The following is a 22,261-nucleotide window of genomic DNA, read 5'->3' on the forward strand; positions in this document are numbered from 1 at the left end:
TCACTTTTCCAGTCAATAACGGCAACTCCACAGAACAAATTTTTTTACTGTGACACATACAGATTTCATTTTCCTTCATAGGGCTGCATTTTTCTTGAATTTAGTCTCTGACCCTGGAAGACATATTTGAAATTTTTAATAAATGTCCCCCAAAAGTTTTGTCTGTCAGTTCTCATTAGTCTAGCGAAGGGCTTATCTGAAAATCTTACAATAGATGGTAGAGACTGAATTTGTTGTGTGATAATTTCATTCACTTATTAATTCACAGAACATGTCATAATCGAACCCTCGTAAAGAAGAGTCAGAAGTCAGCAAAAAAGACTGAGTGCCCTTTGTGGCTCTTGAATTCTACAGTAACACAGAGAACAAATATCTACACGTAAAGGAAATGACTCATAGTTACTCAGTAAACTCCAGTGTGTAAAACGCCATCTCATTCATGAATGTTGAGGATAGTCATTACAGACTGTTATACTCTGCTCTGGAGTTATTCCAACATTGTAGGAATTACAGCCATTGCTACAAGTAGATAAATAAACAGCTACAAAATTTCTAAGGCCAAGCCAGTTTCTTATTTTAAATAAATAATATTTATTGGCACATTTTCAAAGTTGAAAGTTTTCGATTCATGTTTTAAATTTCCTCATACACGATTTTCCTGCTTGGCTTAGGAGGGTTCACAGTATTCTTCTGGGTTATATGAGTGGCCCCAATCAAGCCATGCCCAGCTCTAGGTGCCTAGTAATGACTCGGTTAACCTGGGGAACTCTAGAAAAACTAGTTCTTAGTAATAATTGCTACCAGCCATACCTACTCCTTCCTTTTATTCTGTACCTCTTCTTGTCCACATCCTGGAGGCAGTGTGCCAAGCACGACTTCTTAACCCATGTCCAGGGCAAGGAAAGAAATTCTGTTTCCCTCATTAGCCATGGAATATTCCTCATAGTTTAAAGACAGTCTCTTCTCCACCTCTCTGGGAAGCATGTTAGACTTACTGACAGGATAATTTTTTTAAAAATTGTAAAAAGCAGCTTACTACTTGGATCAAATATTTATTACTAAGCATAGCCAAGACCCTTTAGAATAGAATTCAGTAGGCGCAATGCCTTAATTTGCCCTAATTATGAGTTTCTTTCACTCACTAAAAGTGCTGCACCCCGCCCACCCTTTATGTGTTATTAGATATTAATCAAGACTTTGGGTTACTAGTGCCCCAGAAGCCAGAGAAATATGCATCCTCTGGTCTGTTTTGAGTAGGAAGTAGTTGTTGAGTGCTCCCAGAATTGAAGTAAGAAATTTCCTTTTAACCAAAGAAATGAGGAAAAGACCCAGTGATTGCCTGCAGCGACATAAGGAACTGTTTATCTATATAGAACAACTATGTGGTTGCATAGGAGATCCTGACACATCCTCAAACATTCCTGTATGCCATGATAACCCCAGACAGGAGACACTTTTCTGGATCCTAAGGCCTACATCCCGGTGGACATGAGGACAGAGATTACAAATCTGAGAGGGAATTCAAAGCCGCCCTCTGAGAGCCTGGGGAGTGTAGTAACTGTCTATTTCCTACAACAATTCTAAAAACTGCTGCCTTGTCTCTTAATCTATTTCTTGGAAAATATACAATTGAGAATAGGGCATAGAGAAAAGGTTGTATAGAGCCCAAATATATAATGATCGTAATGGATTATATTCTTTTGAACAAAATAAGAAGCCTTAAATGCAAACCAACCTAAATAAGAATCGAAAAACTCAAATTTGATGAGAATTGAGATATTGACACAGCTTCAAAGTATGAAATACTTTCTGATTACAAAGAGAGAAATGATGGCATTGCAGTGGCAAAGCCTGACACCTCCATCAAGTGATGGCAGAGTAAACATCAGCAGTAATAATGGTCTGTACAGAAATCCTGAACCACCAGATGAGACACGGCGAGAAAAAAGGAGCATCATCTTTGTGACTTTCCATAATAAAGCTGTGTAATCTGAATCTAAGTATGAGGAAACATTAGGCAAAATGGAAAGGAAAGAACACTCTATATAATAACTGTAGTCTTCAAAACTATCAAGACCAGGAAAGTCAAAAAAAGATGGAAGAACTGGTTCAGGTTGAAGAGACCAAGAAGATACAACCGAAAGCAACATGTGTTACTTAATACCTTGCCATAAGGGCCACTCTTAGGACACATTGGCTTTATCTGAAGGAGGCATAAGGAGCTGACAGTACTAATACAGCAGTGTCAAGTTCCTTATTCTGGTGATCATACTATGATCATACAGGAGAATACCCTAGTCTTTAAGAACCACAAACTGAAGTATTCGGAGTCAATGGGAAGTGAGCACCACACTCTCAAATGGTTCCAAAAAAAGGAAGTCTTTGTTTTGTACTTTAACTTTTTTATTAAGTTTAAAACTGTTTCAGAAAAAAATATATACAACGATCATTTAATAGGACCTACGTTTTAAAAGGAAAGTAGAAGGTGATGAAGCTTTTTATTCCATGGCCGTGTGTGTTTCTCTGCTACATTGACAATCCATGCAAGTTTTAATTGCTTCATAAAAGGGAAAGATACTATCACAGAGCTCAGAAATGTATGCCACTAACACAGAAATTAGATTATGCAAGTTTAGATTAATGATTGAATTACCCTCTAGTTTTAATTGAAAAACAAAGATAATTCAATTAATAATTATACATTAAAATTAATGATTTTCTCATAGAAATTGTATTGATTAGAAAACAGTATGGGAAATGAAAAACTTACATCCTATCTACTGTCAGCTTACCAGGGGCTCTAGCTAAAATAAATCAAACCAGGATGTTGCAGTGAGAATTTACTTTGTAACTCTTTAAGATTTTGTTACTTAAGCTTTATTTTTTAAAAAACAAAATTGTTTGCAAGGTCAAATCCAGATTAAATAGTAATATTATCATTCTAGGTTCTACATAAGTGTTTTCATTTAATGTGCACACTGAAATTTCCTAATATGACAAACTGGGGCATATAAATGGAGTTCCATGCTCCGTTGAACTGAATCTGTGTAGCTGCTGAGAAACATTTGAAGATTTGTAGTGGATTTGTCCATTTTAGTAACCATATTTCCCCTTATATTTATGAAATGCATTTTGCAGTACATTTTAGTTCTTCTAAAAATGTGAATTCATTTACCTACCTTCTTCAGAGTACACTCAAAACTAAAAGAAATGATAAGAATAATAACAAAAATAATAATCACCAACATTATAGGTCATACTCCTCAATTTATAGATACAACCATTGACAGAACATACTTCCCAAAGTAAGTACCATACAAACATGACTTCTGTTGTTCCTATAATAAGGTTGCAGGCATATTTTATAGCCTAGAAAACTCATCTATAGCTCTACATTCCATGGCATTAAAAATGTTGTGCCCAACTCTATATGCCAAGTCTTGCAAGGAATATAAGACAAATTGGAGAGTATTTTGTAGGTGATCCCCTGGTTAGTAGTCTTGATATATGAGGAATAGTTGTGACTTGATCATGAAACAGATAAGGCTCAGGAAACCACAGTGCTGGTATTCATGTATTTACAGGGCCATTCTTCGGAAAAATAACAAAACATTTTGTGTGGTCCTAAGTAGATATAATTTGGAGAGAAATATAAAAGCTGTAAAAACTTAACTTTGATAGATAAAATAATTTCCTAACATCAAACAATCCGAAGCCAGAATAAAGTATTCTAGGGAAAATAGAGACCCCAACATCAAAGGCATTTAAGTCTAAATAAGAAAACCTGTTGTGTGGAGAATTCAGGCCATGAGGAATGATTGAACTAATATGGATTTTCTTCATTCTGAGATTCCGTGGTAGATCAATTACGAGCATAGGCCAGGAGAGTCAGAACTGAACATAACTTGATTTGACAGAGCATAGGATAGAACCTTGATACTAGACATGGATGAAAAAAGCAAAGTAAGATCCCAGATGGAATTGTAAATTAAATATCAAAACTGTATTGCCTTCTCAGTTATCAAAGGAGCTGGTGATTTGGCTTAGACTAGAACTAGCTGGACTAGCCCTGCCATGCCTGAGTAGCATATATCAACATTTTCTCCTTTCAAAATCAATCCTAAAAATCCAGGGGATAGATCATATGTACATTAACACTAATTATTACATTACTTACAATTCTCATTGGGTTGATTTGTTCATCCTTATGATTTCTCCTAGACCCTAGATTCAAGGAAGGAAAATTCGTATTTATATTTTTAGACCTAGAAGTGTTGCTAAAAGGTTATAATAACTTAGACAGCAAGTACCAAGACAAACTGCAGGTCTAGGGAATAGGAGCCCAAGGTCAACCAAAGTCAAATTTAGAGAGACAAGGCATTTGTAGCCAGCATTCATTTTCTGATCACCCATCAAGATCATATACATGTCCTCTTTGAACATGGCATCAGGAGACTAATTAATAAAATATAGTTTTGGTTTAGAAGATTATAAGATCCAGATGATTCAATACAAAGCAGGATGAGTTATAATTTAATTAGATTTACGATCTGAAAGATTTCATACATTTGGTGTTCTAGAATTCTACCAAATGAAATTACAATAAATTAGTGGAAAATGTTTTTAGCTAAACCAGTTTGTCAATTTTTATAGAGATGTGGTCTAGCATCAACTTCTTTGAAACTTCAAAAATTTTAATTAGGTTTCTTTTTTTATTGTTTCAGGTTAATTGAGAGTATAAAGAATTAGGTTATAATGTTTGCCTTTGTTAGGTTAAAGTCCCTCTTATAATTGTGTCCCACCCCCCAAGAGGTGTGCCCATTAAATAGGTGCACCCCCATCCCCATCCCTCCTCCCCCCTCCCCACTCCGTTGTTCTCCCCACCCCTCATCTTGAATTGATTTGGGTGTGTATTAGATCATCTACTGGCTTTATATTAGAATTGAGAACATTGGATTCTTGCTTAGCCGTTCTTATGATATGTGGAAACAACCTGAATGCCCACCAACCCAGGAATGGATTAATGAGCTGTGGTATACATATTCCATTGAATACTATTCAGCCATTAAAAAGATGGAGACTTTATATCTTTTGTATTATCCTGGGTGGAGGTGGAACTCATTGTTCTTAGTTAGATTTATTAAACAATGTCAATATCTTCTTAGAGTTGAGATAGTAGAGTTGCTACTTAGCATTATTCTTACCACTAAAGAAAAATACATTTTAATATTTTTTGGCATTGTTAATGTAACTTTTAAAAGTTTTGAGTAGTGACAAAGAGTGATTTATTTGAAGAATTTTCCTAATGTGACTCTGTATTGAGCACTTTTAGAAGTGTGGTGTTTATTATTTGGTAGTGTCATATATGAAAACATAGGCATTGTGTGAACTAAATTAGAACAAACAGATATTTGCTCTCCTGCAAATGCATTATTGACATTGACCTTGTATTTCACTTCTCCATTCTTAGGTGTTAATTAGCTAAACATGTCTCAAATAGAGGTCAGTGAGATGTCTCAACCTTTCAAAGATCTAGGTTCTGTTGGCTCAAAAGCCAGTCTGCTTCTCAATATCCTTGAATGCCGTTACCTGTGGAAACCCTAAGCCCTCTTTAGGAAGGCAGTTATACAGAAACAGGGAAACTGCTCATTCAAAAAGAGAATCTCCTTCAATTATAGTTACTGAATAGACTGTTACCAAATCTTCCCCTGGGCTGAATAAGGTGGATTCAGTGAAGATACATTGTCATGTATGTAAATGCATCATTTTTTTAACATAATAAAGACTTGAAGAATCAAATTATTAAAAATAAAATGTATTTTAATGTTTTACCTGTATCTGATATTGATAATCCCTTGGCAGTGACTCCTAACATTTTATTTTAAAGCCTTTCAATCGTTTACCCGTACACTTAAAGGAGAGGGACACCTGCTGCTTTAGTGCACTCTTGCAATCCGTCTATTGCAATATAAACTGATTACCAGCTTGTTTATCTGATGTATAAATTGTCGTGAATCAGAATTACATATTAAAATACTTATAATTTCAACATCATTGTTAAGAAATACACCGGAAAAAAAGTGAAAGGGCCGGTATTAACCTTCTGCTTTATATACAGGAGCTTCCTGACTGAGACTAATTAAAAAAATAAGTGGAGATTCAGAAACAGAAAGGATAGAAACATAGCAATAGACAAGCTGCCTTTGAAAAACTAGCTATGTGGTATATGTACACCATGGAATATTATGCAGCCTTAAAGAAAGATGGAGACTTTACCTCTTGCATGTTTACATGGATGGAGCTGGAACATATTCTTCTTAGTAAAGTATCTCAAGAATGGAAGAAAAAGTATCCAATGTACTCAGCCCTACTATGAAACTAATTTATGGCTTTCATATGAAAGCTATAACCCAGTTATAACCTAAGAATAGGGGGAAGGGAAAGAGGGAGGGAAGGGTGTGGGATGGGCAGAGGGAGGGTGATTGGTGGGATTACACCTACGATGCATCTTACAAGGATACATGTGAAACTTATTAAGTGTAGAATATAAATGTCTTGACACAATAACTAAGAAAATGCCAGGAAGGCTATATTGACCAGTGTGATGAAAGTATGTCAAATGGTATGTAAAACCAGTGTATGGTGCCCCGTGATCGCATTAATGTACACAGCTGATTTAATAAAAAAGAAAGAAAACAGAAAAACTAGCTATAATTAGTGACATCGTCTTTAAGATTTTAAAAACAAAGCCATAAATTTGCTATCTTTAAATAGAAATTTAGTTTCATTATCATGTAATAATTTTTTTTTTGCTTTCTCATTTTCAGGTCTTTAATTTCGGTAAGAATTTGTCATCATCTATTTATTTATATTTATCAGTTCTATAAGCTCTCATTAGACTGCTTATTACAAATTTCATGAGAAGAAATACATTTTAGGTGTCATATTATCCTTCAAATGATATCCATGTAAGTGTCTGTCTACACAACTTTCATTTGGTTTGGAAGGACCATGATAAAATAGCCAAATTAAGCAAAGATAGATTTATGCAAATGGTAAAAGGTCTTTAATTTCGAGAGGGGAATTTTTTGCAATTCTAGTCTTTTATATTATTAATTTAAGAAACATTCTTGTTTCATTCTGCATAAAGAATAATTATCCCTGGTGTCACATAACATTTATTGTTATTCATTGATATATATTTAAAGGAATTTCTGACATTAAGTTATTCTTTGTCAGTCTTTTTTTTAAAGGATTGACTTCAATTTTATTTTTTTAATTTCTTTATTAAATAATAACTTCATACATTAATGCATTTATGTGGTACAATGTGCTGATTTTATATACAATTTGGAATGCTTACATCAAACTGGTTAACATAGCCTTCTTTATTGCCATTTTGCAAACAAGGAAAGTAAGGTGAAAACCTACTTCTTTATGTGCAGAATCATCAGGCAAAAATCTTTGCACCATTTTAGCACCCTGAAATGCCTAAGAGACTCTGGGAACCAATGAGGCCATTCTGGTCACATTGACAGCAGAGCATTGACTAAAATACGTGTTCAGTTCAGCCGCTCTTAGGCTACTCCTTGATTAGCAGGGCCACTGAAGAGAGCTTGGTGTAGAAAACTGTGGCTCAACTCTTCCTCTGCCACCTGACACCTGAGCCTGTGTGGTCGCAGCATGGCCATGAAGGATGACAAGGGAGTTGGCCACCAGTTTCCTGGAGGTGTCTATGCTATTGGTTGTCTTTTAGCTGGTGGCACCACCATCTTCCATCATCTATGCAAAAGTTATCAAAGTGATCATTTACTACCTCCCCATTCTAGACCCTAAAGCTAATTAACTCCTCAGTTTTGAATTTTCTCTTTTATCTTTAAATCTCAAAATTTTAAATCTTTCTTACATCTATCACTTTCTCTTCATCCCTGCTTCCTTCTCCCTTCCTCTCTGCCCCCGTTTAGATCTTGACTATTCTTCTCCTAACCTAGTGTCACAACCTCCTAGCTGATCTGTCTACCTTCACTTTTGTGTTCCTTAACTCAAAAGTGGTTATTGCCACAATAACCTCTATAAAATTAACTCAAAAGTGGTTATTGCCACATAACCTCTATAAAATTTAATTACGACCTTGCAACTTACTTTTAATAGCATTTTCAAAAAAAATTTTCAAAGCCTCCAAAATGCACCCATTTATCTTTGTGGCATTTCCCCTGGCTTCCTTGAATTCTATTTATCAGCACATAGAACTCACCATGTTTTTTCTCTTCCTGTGATGGCTTTGAATTCTTCCTTGCCTGCAACTGAATATTTGCTTAATAATTGAGACTTATTAAGCATCTTGTTATTCAGAGGCCTTATTTGTCTCATGTCCCATCTGGGACTGGTACCCATCTTTGGTGTCCTTGGAACAGTCTGTACACATCTCTGCTATTCTACCTATTAGCTTATTATTGTCATTAACAGTTTGTGTGTCTTTGATCCTCACTAGTACTTGAGCTCACTGGTGATGGGTACTTTGATTCATCCTTGAATCTTTTGTGCTAGGCATATATCCTTTCTTACACTAGGCACTTCATAAATGTATGATGAACAAGTAAACAAATGAACAAACAGAAGCTGCATTTAGAAGCACTAAGCTTTGATGGGATCTGTGGATAATAGAAGATATAGAAGTCCTTGCGGTAGTAATGGATTGATTGCTATCATAATGGACCCCCAGCTTCTTCTTGTATGTCAACAGTAACTTGCACCTAGGAGATCTGATAAGACAGTGGAGAGAAAGGAGGAACCAAGGACTCTAAACAGGAATTAAAGCCAGAAGCTTTTACCTTCTTAAGCAAAGCAATGCAACAATGCCATAGGAAAATTGATAGAGGTCCTGTCATGAATAGAAAGAGACCAGGTTCCAGTTGTGTCTCAGATGTCAACTCTGGATCTCTGACCCTCTCATCAAGGGTAGGAAATGGAGCTGTAGTCATGCTCCATGTGGATAGTGAGTACATGCTCAGGAAGCATCCATCGCATGCAGACCGGATGGAGGTGTCACCCTCAGGATCTGTGCTGCTGCCCATTGAGACTTTACTTTCCTGCTGTAAGAACTTGGTTCGTCATCTACTGACGAAGCAGCAAGCTAGATGACCGCAAGAGAGTTTACTGTGACTCTAAGACAACTTTCAGAGCTATTCTGTGAAAAGAGCTTTTCTTCCCCCCAAACCAAAGAGTAATGTCCAGGGGTGTCTTGAGGGTTGTGTGTTGGCTACTGCATTGGTAATAGCCAGATGGCAGTGACAGAGGAGAAGAAATCTCGCTCAGTTTCTCTCTCATGCACAGATAGTTTGCCTTTCATTGCAGTTAGTTCATAGAAGCACTACAGAAAAACCCTACATTTAATCAGTATGCTGTGCCTTTAGTCTGAATCCTGAATATTAAAACGCAGTGGACGCGGTGAGGCAGACCCAGGCAAATACAAAGGTCATAACATTAATCACACCATAACCTAATATCCACACCATTTCTTTCTTTCAGAGGTGGTGGCTTTCTGTGGGGGAGAAAGCAAAGAGAACTCTCTGTTGTTCTAGGAGCTGGTTAAATTTTATGTGTGATGTCCCCATTTTGGTTAAACATTGAAAACGAGGCTACAGCAACAGAAACCCTGCAGTCTTGGGCTTCATCCCTGTCACTTCATCATTTTATAATTTAAAATGAAATGTGACAGAGGACTCTGAGTTTGAAACTGCTTAATAGCTTTTTAAAAGCTAACTTTTTAACCATTCTGGGGTAGAGATGAGGATGGTCAGAACGTCCGCTTTGCTAGTCTCTTATATCCACCACACCCATCCTCCTGACCTCCACTTGGCACAGCAACCACCTGATCATCATGACTGCTGCCCTTGTCCAACATTTTTAAAAAATAAAATATGAAACCAAAAATACACACTTTAGCATGGTGTCCCTTCAAGTTCATGGCCTCCCACATCCCCAGAGCCCTCCGTGCTGTCCACCTGTCTTAAAGTCCACTATCTTCTTCTACGTTGTTTCCTCAATCCCACCCCGCCACCTGCCTCTCCATCACAATGAATAATCTTTACTCTGATTTTTCTGAGAAAATAGGTAAAGAAGTTGAAAAGATTTGTACCATGCCAGTGTGTGTTGTCCAGTTAGTCTGCACGGTCTGAGAGGTGGAGATTGTTATCTCAGGGGACTGAGGCTTAGGGGAGTGGTGCTTGTCTGCAGCAGAGCTAGGACTGAGCTCAACTGCTCAACACCAACTTCTCCTTCCATGCGATGTGATACCACTGTGACATGGGAACACAGGGGCATGAGCATTCGTTTCTGGTTGCCCTCCTGTAAATGTAGCAAGATCTGTGCACACCCCTATTTCCATGATTTTCATATGTTTCTTTTTTTGCCTTAGGCTTACAGTCCTCCATCCCTCCTTCATGTCTTCAACCTTGGAGACCTTGATGCTGCCCATAAGTCAAACTCATTTTACTAACTCTTTCCTTTCAATATATACACGTACACATACTTACATCTCCCTCTGCCCACTCCTCATCCTTACCTCTGTCTCTGGATGCCTCTTGTTGCTTTATCCCCCATGGACAAGCCACCACTTACCAGTTTTGTTTTCTCCACAGCAAGTTTTCAACAATGACCTTAATTCTACTTTGTCACCTCCAGTTCACTCTGCAGTCTAAATTCCAAATTCATCATTTCACTGAAACTATTTTTATTCTAAGGAATGTGGAGTTTGGAGTTAGGACATGATGAAATCGAATAGCCACTTTTCAGTCATAATCCCTTGGAATCTCTCTGCTGTGTATGACACCAGCTGTAGGGTGATCCCTCTTTTTTGAAACTATCTTTCTATGACTCTTATGACACCGTTTTCACCTAGATTTTCAGTCCCTTTTAGGCATCTCATTTTTATGTCCCTGTGGCACCACCTTGCACTTCCGAAATGTGAATGTTTCCCAGTGTCTTACTAAACCTCTTCTCACTTACCAACTTAATTTTTTTTTTTAGTTAGACATCCTTTTATTTATTTATTTTATTAATATTAAATCATAGCTGTGTACATCAATGCAATCATAGGGCACCATACACTGGTTTTATAGATCGTTTGACACATTTTCATCACACTAGTTAACATAGCCTTCCTGGCATTTTCTTAGTTATTGTGTTAAGACATTTATATTCTACACTTACTAAGTTTCACATGTACCCTTGTAAGATGCACCACAGGTGTAATCCCACCAATTACCCTCACTCCGCCCATCCTCCCCACTCCCTCCCCTCCTCCCTTTCCCCCCTCCCCATATTCTTAGGTTATAACTGGGTTATAGCTTTCATGTGAAAGCCATAAATTAGTTTCATAGTAGGGCTGAGTACATTGGATACTTTTTCTTCCATTCTTGAGATACTTTACTAAGAAGAATATGTTCCAGCTCCATCCATGTAAACATGCAAGAGGTAAAGTCTCCATCTTTCTTTAAGATGCATAATATTCCATGGTGTACATATACCACAATTTAGAAATATTTCGTCTACATCTGTGGTTTTAAACTGCCACCTGTATGCAGTCCAGACCCACATTTTTTATTATTTAGTGAACTTCCATGGAAATCTCAAAGACTGTTGGTGCTACCTTAGATTAACATTCTTTCTATTCATATGACCAATACCATGATACGTGCAGATGTGCTTAGAATTCTGGAAGGTATTCTTTACCCTTCTCCCTCCCTTACACCCAAATAATACTCACAAACTTTCCTAAGTCCTTCAAATCCTTTTTTCTCCTCAATTCTATTGTGTTCATTTGTATCTTAACAATTTCTTTTTTTTAATGAATTAATTAATTTTTTATTAAGTCTTTTGCATATACATCATAAATGCGTTTATGCCAATTTCAGCGTGTTGATTATTTGACCACGATTTCTTGCCTTAATTTTTTGTCTTAAGAAAATATTTTTTTTTTCATTTCTTTATATGCTTTGTTTCATTTTCTTTTTTTTTTTTTTTTATTGTTGGGGATTCATTGAGGGTACAATAAGCCAGGTTACACTGATTGCAATTGTTAGGTAAAGTCCCTCTTGCAATCATGTCTTGCCCCCATAAAGTGTGGCACACACCTGTAAATCATTATGAATGTCATCATATTCTGTTTATGGATTTTATTCTCACCCTAGATTATCAGGTCCTGATCCCTTATCTTCAAAGTAATAGTATTTTACTCTTATCACAGCAAAAATAGAACTTTTTTCATCTTGCATTTTTATTTCTTTCCTGTGAACTTCAAAAACACTTCAGTTTATTGCATTATAGAGCAGTAGCTTTTGTACTGTTTTGTGGGGCTTTTGTTTGTTATGATTTTTTCCAATGTGGAAAAGTCTTAGAATTTTAAACAGGAAACTTGAAAAAAGTTTCCAGTCTATTTCTCTCTCTATTTGTACTGAACTTTAGTTAATGGTTTTCTTAAATATTGTCATGCTGAAAGAGCATGTGTGCTAGACTTTTCATAAGTAAATTGATGACTCTCTTCCCTGACATGTTAGCCTCTGCCAATCGGATACACCAGCCAGGCTTACGATTTGCTGCTGTCTTGATGTATCTCATTAAAGTAGACAATAAAGGAAAACGTAGTTTGACTCAACTGGTTGTCAACCTGAAATTATTTGCATTTGATCTGCTTTCAGTGCAATTTTAACAGCAACCATTATCAACATTTAGTGCCCGCCTTACTCTTTCAAGCTCCAAAATCTTCTGTTTGACTAAAAACACAAACAGGCACACTGATTTGTGTGTGCAGATACATCCTTATTCTCATTTTCAACATGGAAGCTATGAAGACAGTGTTTTTTCTTTGCTTTGGGTCAGTTCATGCGATGGTAGTGTTAGTGTGACACATACTCGCTTAGTGATTCTTATTTATTAGTTTCAGGTTTTAGTTTCTTATCTTTTACCTACTTACCTTTTGTAAAGCAGCTAATAGGAGCATCTGAAAAATGTCTTTTTAAATAAATCACCTTTCCATTTGGTGGAATTCTAAATTCTATGCTACATTTTCATTGAAACAATACTGAATTATCTCATTTTTATATGTCAATAAAATTTGAATCCAAGTTATTCTCTGCTGATAGCTTTGTGCTATTTAAAAGCAACTTAATTCTGGCTTATGGTATATTTGTTAGCAAGTAGAACCAAGCCCACAATAATATAAAGCTGTGACTTATAGTGTGTGTATCTGGAGTGGACTTTATTTGAAGCAACTAGTTACAGACACTACAAATGTTACCTTCAATATTAACACTTATGATTGCATTTTTATAATATTTTAATATGTAATATATAGACATAAAAATTTGCTGACATCAAAACCTGGACTAAACAAGACATTTCTTTAAAGTAGCATGTATTGTTCTTAACAATTTTGATCTTTAAATAATCAATTTTAAGTCTACAGTAATTAAAATCTTGTTGGATAACAGCAAGCGATAGTAACCTTATAAATAGTACCCAATATTAAAGAAATTAATATTGGATTTTTATCACATTTCAGTGGATGAATTTTCAGTGGATCTCTGCTGAATGTCTTATAACAAATTATAATTATTTAATCCATTAATCTGATATTTGAAGGTAAGGACCAAAAAGGAAAAGAGAGAGTAGAGAGGAGAATGATTTCTTTTGTTTATTTGAGATGGGGACTGTTACCTGGGCTAGAGTGCAGTGGTGTCATCATAACTCACTGCAGCATTAAATTCTTAGACTCCAGCGATCCTCCTGTCTCAGCTTCCAGAGTAGCTAGTACTGTAGGCAAATGCCACCGCTCTCAGCTATTTTTCTACTTTTTATACAAACAAGGCTTAGCTATTTTGCTCAGGTTAGAATGATTTTTTTCCTTTGACTTTTCATTTGCCTTATTTACTCAATTTTTCTTTCAAATATTCAGCAACCTTCCTTGACATTTTAAAAAATCTCCTCTTCGTTTTACTCTTTAGTTTTTCTCAGTTCATTTTTTTATGTTATGGCTGGTTATGTTTTCCTACGCAGAATGTTTTCCTCGCCAGAACATTAATTGGCCAATATGTGTAGCACATGAACATTGAAGGGTAGGTACCTACAGAGATCTTACGGAAGTATTTTTTTTTTTTCATTCATCAAATGTTTATGTAATCCTTAAATGCCAGGCTGTAAGAAAGGAGCTGACACTACAACATGAATAAGAGCCAGACATATTAAAGTTTAAGTAAATAGAAGGATGCTATAAAAAGCAAACAAAGACAAATAGAAGATGTCTATGAATACGGCCATTAATTATACAGCCTCTCCCTTCCCGCTGTCCTGCGTTCCTGCCAGCTCACTCTTTCCGATGAGAAAGCTGTGAGCTCCTTTCTCTTTCAAAGCCTCCCTGTCACCCACTAGCCTCTCCAGGTACATTTGATCACAGTCTGCCTTTTTATGGCCTCTGTGGAATTCCCCACCAGTCACCCTTCGCGCACTGCACTCACTGCTCTTAGCATTGCCTAAACGTTTTTGCCACCACGAGTTTGCTCAGAATCATCACTCAACTGGCATGCTCTTGGTTTCTTCTTCACCTGTCAAAATTCTGTCCCATCTTTGCAGGCCTCCACCGGGCAGCTTTGCTCTCCGTGTTTATTTTCCTTCATCCCATCTGCTCCTTTAAGCACTTACCAATTTATTTGACGCACACCTTTGCTTCTGGGATGTAATAATAAACAAGCAAGCAAGTAAGCACACTAGAACTCATGCATATCCCCTACAGAGCCTACAATTGCTTTCCATTCCACTTAGAATGGAGCGTGCATAGTATGCAAATATTGAATACATTCATTTGGTGCACAAAAGCTATTCCACAAACATTTAATATGTATGTACTATATGCCGGACTTGGAGTTTGGCAATAGCATGTAGTTGAAATAGCACAATTAACAGACAAAATATAGTCTGGCAAGTGCTCCCACTAGGTAACCACAGGAAATTTATAGGAGTGGTGCTAATTCAGGTGAGTCAATGAATGTATGAAAGAATTGGATGAATATCTTAGTGAATAATTTATTTTCATTCTCTAGAGCTCTCCTTTAGTACTCTAAAATCTGCCTTATGGGTAAATCATCCTGAAAATCATCTGCTGTAAGCACAGTGTCCTAATTTCTCCCTTTGCAATAATAGTTCTGAATGACACTCAGGTGTATACAATATAATTCTAATAAGTTTTGTACACCTGCTTTCTCAGATGCCCCTTCCTGTGCCTTAACCACTACATGGACTGAGGTCTCCAGTTACCACATTACAGATATTAATTTGGGAATTTAAAAAAAATTATGTTTAATCATAAGATTAGTCTAATGTTTGTTTCATTACTAAAGACAGGTGAAATGTAGCCGATGCTTCTGTCATCTGTGTTTAATTTCTGTGTATAATTTTAACACAGCATTGTTTTACTTTCCTTGGTTTTCTATTTGTGATGATTTAAAACAATCTCTACATGAGAGTACGCTGCACGGTGATCCTCAAGTTCTTATTCTGTCAGGACTTTTTCTGTTTATTGTTCTTTCCACTAAAAGCAAATTATTTTTTCTTATTCTTACCACCTTTTATTGCACATTAATGTGAGGGTATAAATAATTAGGTTACAGTGTTTGCATGTGTTAGGTAGAGTTCCTGTTGTAGTTGTGTCCCACCCCCAGGAGGTGTGCCATGTACCTTTAGTGTCCATTAAGTGGGAACACATCAATCCCACTTCTCTCCCTGCTCCCCTCTCCCCCTCCCTCTTGAATTGAGTTTTTTCCTGTGTCTTAGAACATCTATTGGCTTTGTATCCGTATTGAGTACATTAGATACTTGCTTTTCCATCCTTGTGATACTTTACTAAGAAGAATGTGTTTTAGCTCCATCCATGTTAATACAAAAGAAGTAAGGCTGTGGTTCTCAACCTTCCTAATGCCGCAACCCTTTAATACAGTTCCTGTGGGTGGCGACCCACAGGTTGAGAACTGCTGATGTAAGGTCTTCATCTTTTTTTATGGCTAAAGAGTTATTCTTTTTGTATGGACAAGAGTTATTCCTACCTCTTTTTATTTATTTATTTCTTTATTTGAGACAGAGTCTCACTTGGTTGCCCTGGATAGAGTGTGGTGGCATTAGTCTAGCTCACAGCAACCTCTAGTCAAACTTTTTGGTTCAAGCAATTCTTCTACCTCAGCCTCCCAAGTAGCTGGGATTATAGGCAACTGACACAATGCTAGACTAGTTTTTTTTATTTCTAGTACAGATGGGGTCTTATTCTTCTCAGGCTGGTCTTGAACTTCAAGTAATTTACCTGCCTTGGCCTTCAGGTGTGAGGCACCATGCCTGGCCTTGACTATTTTATTCTGTCTTTTACATTAAGGAGGCAGCTTGAGTTTGCAATATACTAAGCACTATGATCTCATGATTTTTTAAACTGGACCCACACTCATCACTTCATGTTCTTCACTTCATGTTCTTCAAACATTATCCAGTCATTCAGTGTCATTGTCTTGTATGGTGCCAACCCATAGACAATTCAGATTTTCTTGATATATTGTAGCAGAAATTTATAATAGTAGGGTCTACTTAACCAAATCTCTACTTAACAGTCAGAAGAGATCTACTCTTGAGTTTAGAAGTGGTTCTTTAATTGATCAATTTGTTTTCTTTGCCATTTCATATTTGATCTGTATGACCTCAAAGTCATAAAACAAAAGACCACTACTTCTTATTCATGTGATTGAATTATTCAATGAAATTTTATTGAACACATAGTATGTTCCAGTCTTGGTTATTTCCCCACCCCCAAGGGTCTAGAGTATAGAAACAATAAATAAATAAACATAATTAATACATTAGGAGAAGAAAAATAAAATTAGGAGAGGGCCTGGAGAGTAACCAGGGAGGAAGTATATTATTCTACATAGGGTGTATTTTTTTGCTTGTTTTTAAGAGAAAGGTCTTGCTTTGTCACCCAAGCCAGAGTGTACTGGCATGATCATAGCTCATTATAACCTTCAACTTCTGGGCTTACACAGTCCCCCTTTCCCCATCTTCTTAGTGGCCAGGGTGACCAATGTGAGCCCAGCTAATTTTTTTTATCCTTTGTAGAGATAGGATCTTGCTGCATTGCCTAGGCTGGTCTTGAGCTCCTGGCCTCAGTCTCTGAAAGTGCTGGGATTACAGGTGTGAGCCTGTCCTCAGGACCTAATATAGGACCTGTTGGCCAAAGCATGAAGTTTACAATTTATTTTGAGTGAGATAGAAAGTTATTAGAGGGATCCAAGCCAAGGAGGGACACATGCTCTGGCATATATTTTCAAAGATTACATCAGTTAGTAAATAATTACATTAATCGTTAATTAGTCATTACATTAACAATTTTTAGTTATGTAAATGACTAATTACATCAGTAAATCAGTTGTAGTCAAATTACTACAAAGTTAGTGGTTTGAAACAACACATACTTACTGTCTCATAGTTACTGTGGGTCAAATGTGGGAGACCTTGTAGCTGGGTTTTCAGCTCTGAGTCTCATAAATATGAAATCAAGTCATCCCGTTTGAAGCTTAGGATTTTTTTCCAAGCTTATTCAAGTCATTGGCAGCATTCGTTTCCTTGAGATAGTAGGACTGAGGTCCTCAGTGTCGTGCATGTTGGTTGGTTAGTTTCACTTGATTGTAAGCCTGGGTGTGCTCTCAGCTCCCAGAAGCAACTCTCAGTTCTTAACCACGTGACCTCCTTACAGCTTCATACTAAGTCACTTCTTCATATCCAGCAAGAGAATCTCTCATGCTTTGAATCTCTGTCCAATTTGCCGAGACGAAGTCTCCTATTATGTAACATAATCATTCACAGTGCTGACTCTGCCATCACTTTCACCGTGAGTGTAACTAATCAAGGGAGTGACTGTCCCACCAAATTCACGGGGCCTGACCACCCTGAAGCAGATGGGATTGTAAAGGGTGGGCACATCAGAAGGGTGGTAATTTTGGGGGCAAATTTATAATTCCTCTTATTCATAAATGGAAACAGAATTGTGGAAGAAGTAAGAGAGGACTCTGAAAACCAGCCTGAAGGGACTGGAGATGTTTACACCACTGCTTCCCCAAATGCAATGTGAATTGAATCTCCTGGGCATTGTGTAAAAATGTAGACTCTGATGTCATGAGACTGCAGTGGAGGCCTAATTCTCCCAACAGTCCCCTAGGTGAAGACAATACTGCTTGTAGAGAAACAAGGTGTAGGCAAATGATGAGGATGGCTTGGGCTAGGGTGGAAATGGTACAAGTGAGAAATATTTTGAAGGCTGATAGAAATGGCTTGCTGCAAAGGAATGGAGGCATCAGGATGACATCTAAATTCAGGGGATAGCAAAGACCATAGGAAAAGCTTGTTTCAGGGCAGAAATCAAGAGATCAGCATAGAATGTGCTAAGATGCCCTTTACAATCCATGTGGGAAGGATGGTGACCTGCAGTGGAAAATACTGTAGGAAATTTACACATCACATGCAGTGTTATGAAAACTTTAATATTTTATGTTTCCATATACTACAGTGAAAACGGCTTCAATGATAGTGCTGCAGTTTCTCTCTCTCTGTTTCTTGCATTGACATTTATAAAATAAGCAGTGTTTCTTGGCCTGCATACAAAAGTTCCTTACACTGAAATCAACATATCATTACTCAAATCATTAAAGCTATTCCTAGAAGTCAAAATATGCATCACTGTACATATTTCAGGTATATTGTACTCAAACACCTTCTAGGAATAGAGTTAGAATTTACAATCATTTTTGGCACCTGTCAATGCTGGTGGATGCCTCACTATGAGATGTTTATGCCAGATTTTCCCTGACTAGTTAGGCAGCTTCATGTTGTGACTAATTATTATAACTTTTCTGAGCAAAATTACACGAGAGTTAACCACATCACATTATGAGAGGTAGCCATTAGATCAAACTTACATAAAAGTTAGTCCTTACAACTACTCTAGTAGGGCTGTATTGAAGATAAGGCTGCTTATAATTTCCCTAAATCTCAATCACGTAAAATCTTGGCCTTACCAATTCTCATTTTCAGAAAGGATCTAAGCTGAAGCATTCAGAAGGCTCTAAGCTGAAAAATATACTGCCACCCTATTCCTCCTTGTGGTGTCTGTGGATATGGTATAGTTTATAACCAACTTTAAGACTTGGACTTACAATGTTTCAAGTATTTTAATAAAACCTTAAATAGAACATAGCAGTGCCAAGAACTATTTGAGTGCTAAGTTCATTTCCACTGAAATAAGGTTATAGGAAATGGTTCGTGATTTCAGGCAGGCATGACATAAAAGTGACAAAAGGCAGTTTTTGTTGAAAGGACTGTTTATTTTGTGGAAGAGGTGAAAATTCACTTTATTGTAAGCAAAAATCTTTCTATAAAGCCCCGTTTTGTTCCTCTTGCTATTGAACAGTAAAACTTGGTAGGCTTTGTGACCAGAAGAGGTAGAAGATATCTCAAAGATAGCCTGATGGTTATGTTTTTATAAATAAGACTCAGAACGGCTGGGAATTAAACCAGATCATTCAAGGTAGAAGGTGACAGTAAATTGGAAGGCAGCTAACCATGTGGACAGTGTTAAAAAAGTCAGAACTTGAATGGCCGAGGCAGCAGCCGCGGCTACAGCTCTGGGGTTTGCGTCTCGGGGTGTGTCGGCCTCTGCTATTCAGGCCTGGTATGTACAGATGGCTGGTAAGGATTCTCGGTACCACTTTCCATTTCTGCGACCAGTCGGTGCCCCCTACTCCGACGTTCCTAGAGAGGCAGTGCTCGAACAGCACTCTGTTTTCTACTGTGGACACTGATGAAATACTTGCCAAGACCAAGATTAGATTGCTTTATTCGCCAAGAGAAAAACAGTCTCTACAATGCTACCAGCTTATTTGGATTCCCATTCCAGCTGACTACAAAGCCCATGGTAACTTCTGCTTGTAATGGAACACGGAACGTGGCCCCTTCAGGAGAGGTATTTTCAAACTCTTCGTCTTGTGAATTGACAGATTCTGGATCCTGGAACAACATGACTCTCACATGAAAGCTATAACCCAGCTACAACTTAACAATAGGGGGAAGTGGGAAAGGGGGGGGTGGGTAGAGGGAGGGGGATCGGTGGGATCACACCCATGGTGCATATTACAGGGGTATTTGCGAAACTTGGTAAATGTAGAATGTAAATGTTTTGGCACAGTAACTGAGATAACGCCGGAAAGGCTATGTTAACCACTGTGATAAAAATCTGTCAAATGGTTTATGAAGCAAGTGTATGATGCCCCATGATCATATCAATGTATACAGTTATGATTTAATTAAAAAAAAAAAAAAGAACCTAGGTAATAAATCTCCTAATGGCATAAGTGACTATCCAAAGATCAGCGTGACAGTAACCAGAGATCAGCCACGCAGAGTGTTGCCTTCCTTTGGTTTTACTTTAAACTCAGAAGGCTATAATAGAAGACCAGGTGGCTGTCGCCATAGCAGAGGCAATCCAGAGAGCTCTTTAATGTGGAAATCTCAGGAACAGGCTGTAACAGAGATGATTTCAGAAGACAATGGCAAGGGCCTGAGGCGTCCCCATGGTACTGTGGAGGAGGGTGTTCAAAAAGAGGAAAGACAGAAGTACCGGAAGTTACTGGAGCAACTTAAAGAAGGTGGTCATGGAAACTCTGTCCCTCCTGTAGCTTCAAATCATCACAGGTGTTCAAAGGGGAAAATTTCTGATGCAGAAAAGACAGTGGGGATCAGACTTGAATAGGAAGGTAGGAGGGGACACCAGCTGGAGCCTGACCTGTCAGAAGAAGTATCAGCCAGACTTCTCCTGGGCAGTGGAAGCAAAGGCTTACTCAGGAGGAAAATGTCAGACAAAGGAAAAGAATTGCTCAAAGAGACAAATAGAACAGGTGATCTTCTTGAACTTACAGAGGACATGGAAAAGGAAATTGGTAATGCTTTAGGCCATGGCCCACAAGATGAGATCTTAAGTAGTGCTTTTAAATTACGAATCACTCAAGGAGACATCCAGACATTAAAGAATTATCATTGGCTCAATGATGAAGTCATTAATTTTTACATGAATCTTCTAGTGGAAAGAAATAAAAAGCAAGGCTATCCAGCACTTCATGTATTCAGCACTTTCTTCTATCCTAAATTAAAGTCTGGGGGTTACCAAGCAGTGAAAAGATGGACCAAAGGAGTAAATCTCTTTGAACAAGAACTTATTCTGGTGTCTATTCATCGGAAGGTACATTGGAGTCTGGTGGTAATAGACCTAAGAAAGAAGTGTCTTAAATATCTGGATTCTATGGGACAGAAGGGCCACAGGATCTGTGAGATTCTCCTTCAGTATTTATAGGATGAAAGTAAGACCAAAAGATATATTGAACTGAATCTTTTAGAATGGACCCACTATAGCATGAAGCCACATGAGATTCCTCAGCAGTTGAATGGGAGTGATTGTGGAATGTAAATATGCAGATTATATCTGTAGGGACAAATCTATCACATTTACTCAGCACCAGATGCCTCTCTTCCGGAAGAAAATGGTGTGGGAAATCCTTCATCAGCAGTTGCTGTGAGAATGCCCCGTCTGGTCCCTCTAGCTGCTGGTGGTTCTTTCATGGACGTTTCCATATACCTCATGCATTGTGGGTTAAAAAGTCCCTGCATCACTTCCGTTCTCTCACAGGTACTGAGCTGTCAAGTGCATGAGAGCATCTCCTTGCACCCTCATCCTGACTTAGGGTGCAGAGGGCTGCTTGCAGCCCTGTTTGTAAGGCTGTGCTTGCTCAGAGCCCTGAACTAGTCAACCCACACAAGAACAAACGCTAATTATTATTAATTTTTTTTAAGATTTTCTTCCCTATGAATGTGGGAAATGCAGAATTTATTCTGTGAATTGTTTATTTCTGTGTGTTTGTTCATTGTATTCATTCACTCATTTGCAGATGTAAGGGGCAGTGGCCATTTACCACTGGCTCTCTTACAGTTAGCTCTAAATTACTTGTTTGAATTATTTATTTCTGAAAGGAATGTTAATTAAGCTGCCACTCCCTGCTGAAGATCAGGAGGGAAATCACTGGGGGCTGAAGAAAGTATTAATTAACATCTCGAACGTTGGAGCAGTTCCTGCCAACTTGAAGCTGAAGGGTTTGAGGCATGAAAATGCCCGAGGAATGAAACGCAGCCC

At 37.7% G+C, this 22,261-nt stretch overlaps 1 protein-coding gene and 1 pseudogene across 4 annotated transcripts in view; both read left to right on the forward strand.

Annotated features, from left to right (window-relative positions):
• Positions 1–22,261, forward strand: part of PTPRZ1 (protein tyrosine phosphatase receptor type Z1) — a 197,352-nt gene that overhangs the window by 76,783 nt on the left and 98,308 nt on the right. The gene's annotated exons all lie outside the window — the stretch shown is intronic.
• LOC128598664 (sentrin-specific protease 2-like) lies at positions 19,741–21,762 on the forward strand (annotated as a pseudogene).

This window comes from Nycticebus coucang, chromosome 11 (genome assembly GCF_027406575.1).
Source record: "Nycticebus coucang isolate mNycCou1 chromosome 11, mNycCou1.pri, whole genome shotgun sequence".
Lineage (NCBI taxonomy): Eukaryota > Metazoa > Chordata > Mammalia > Primates > Lorisidae > Nycticebus > Nycticebus coucang.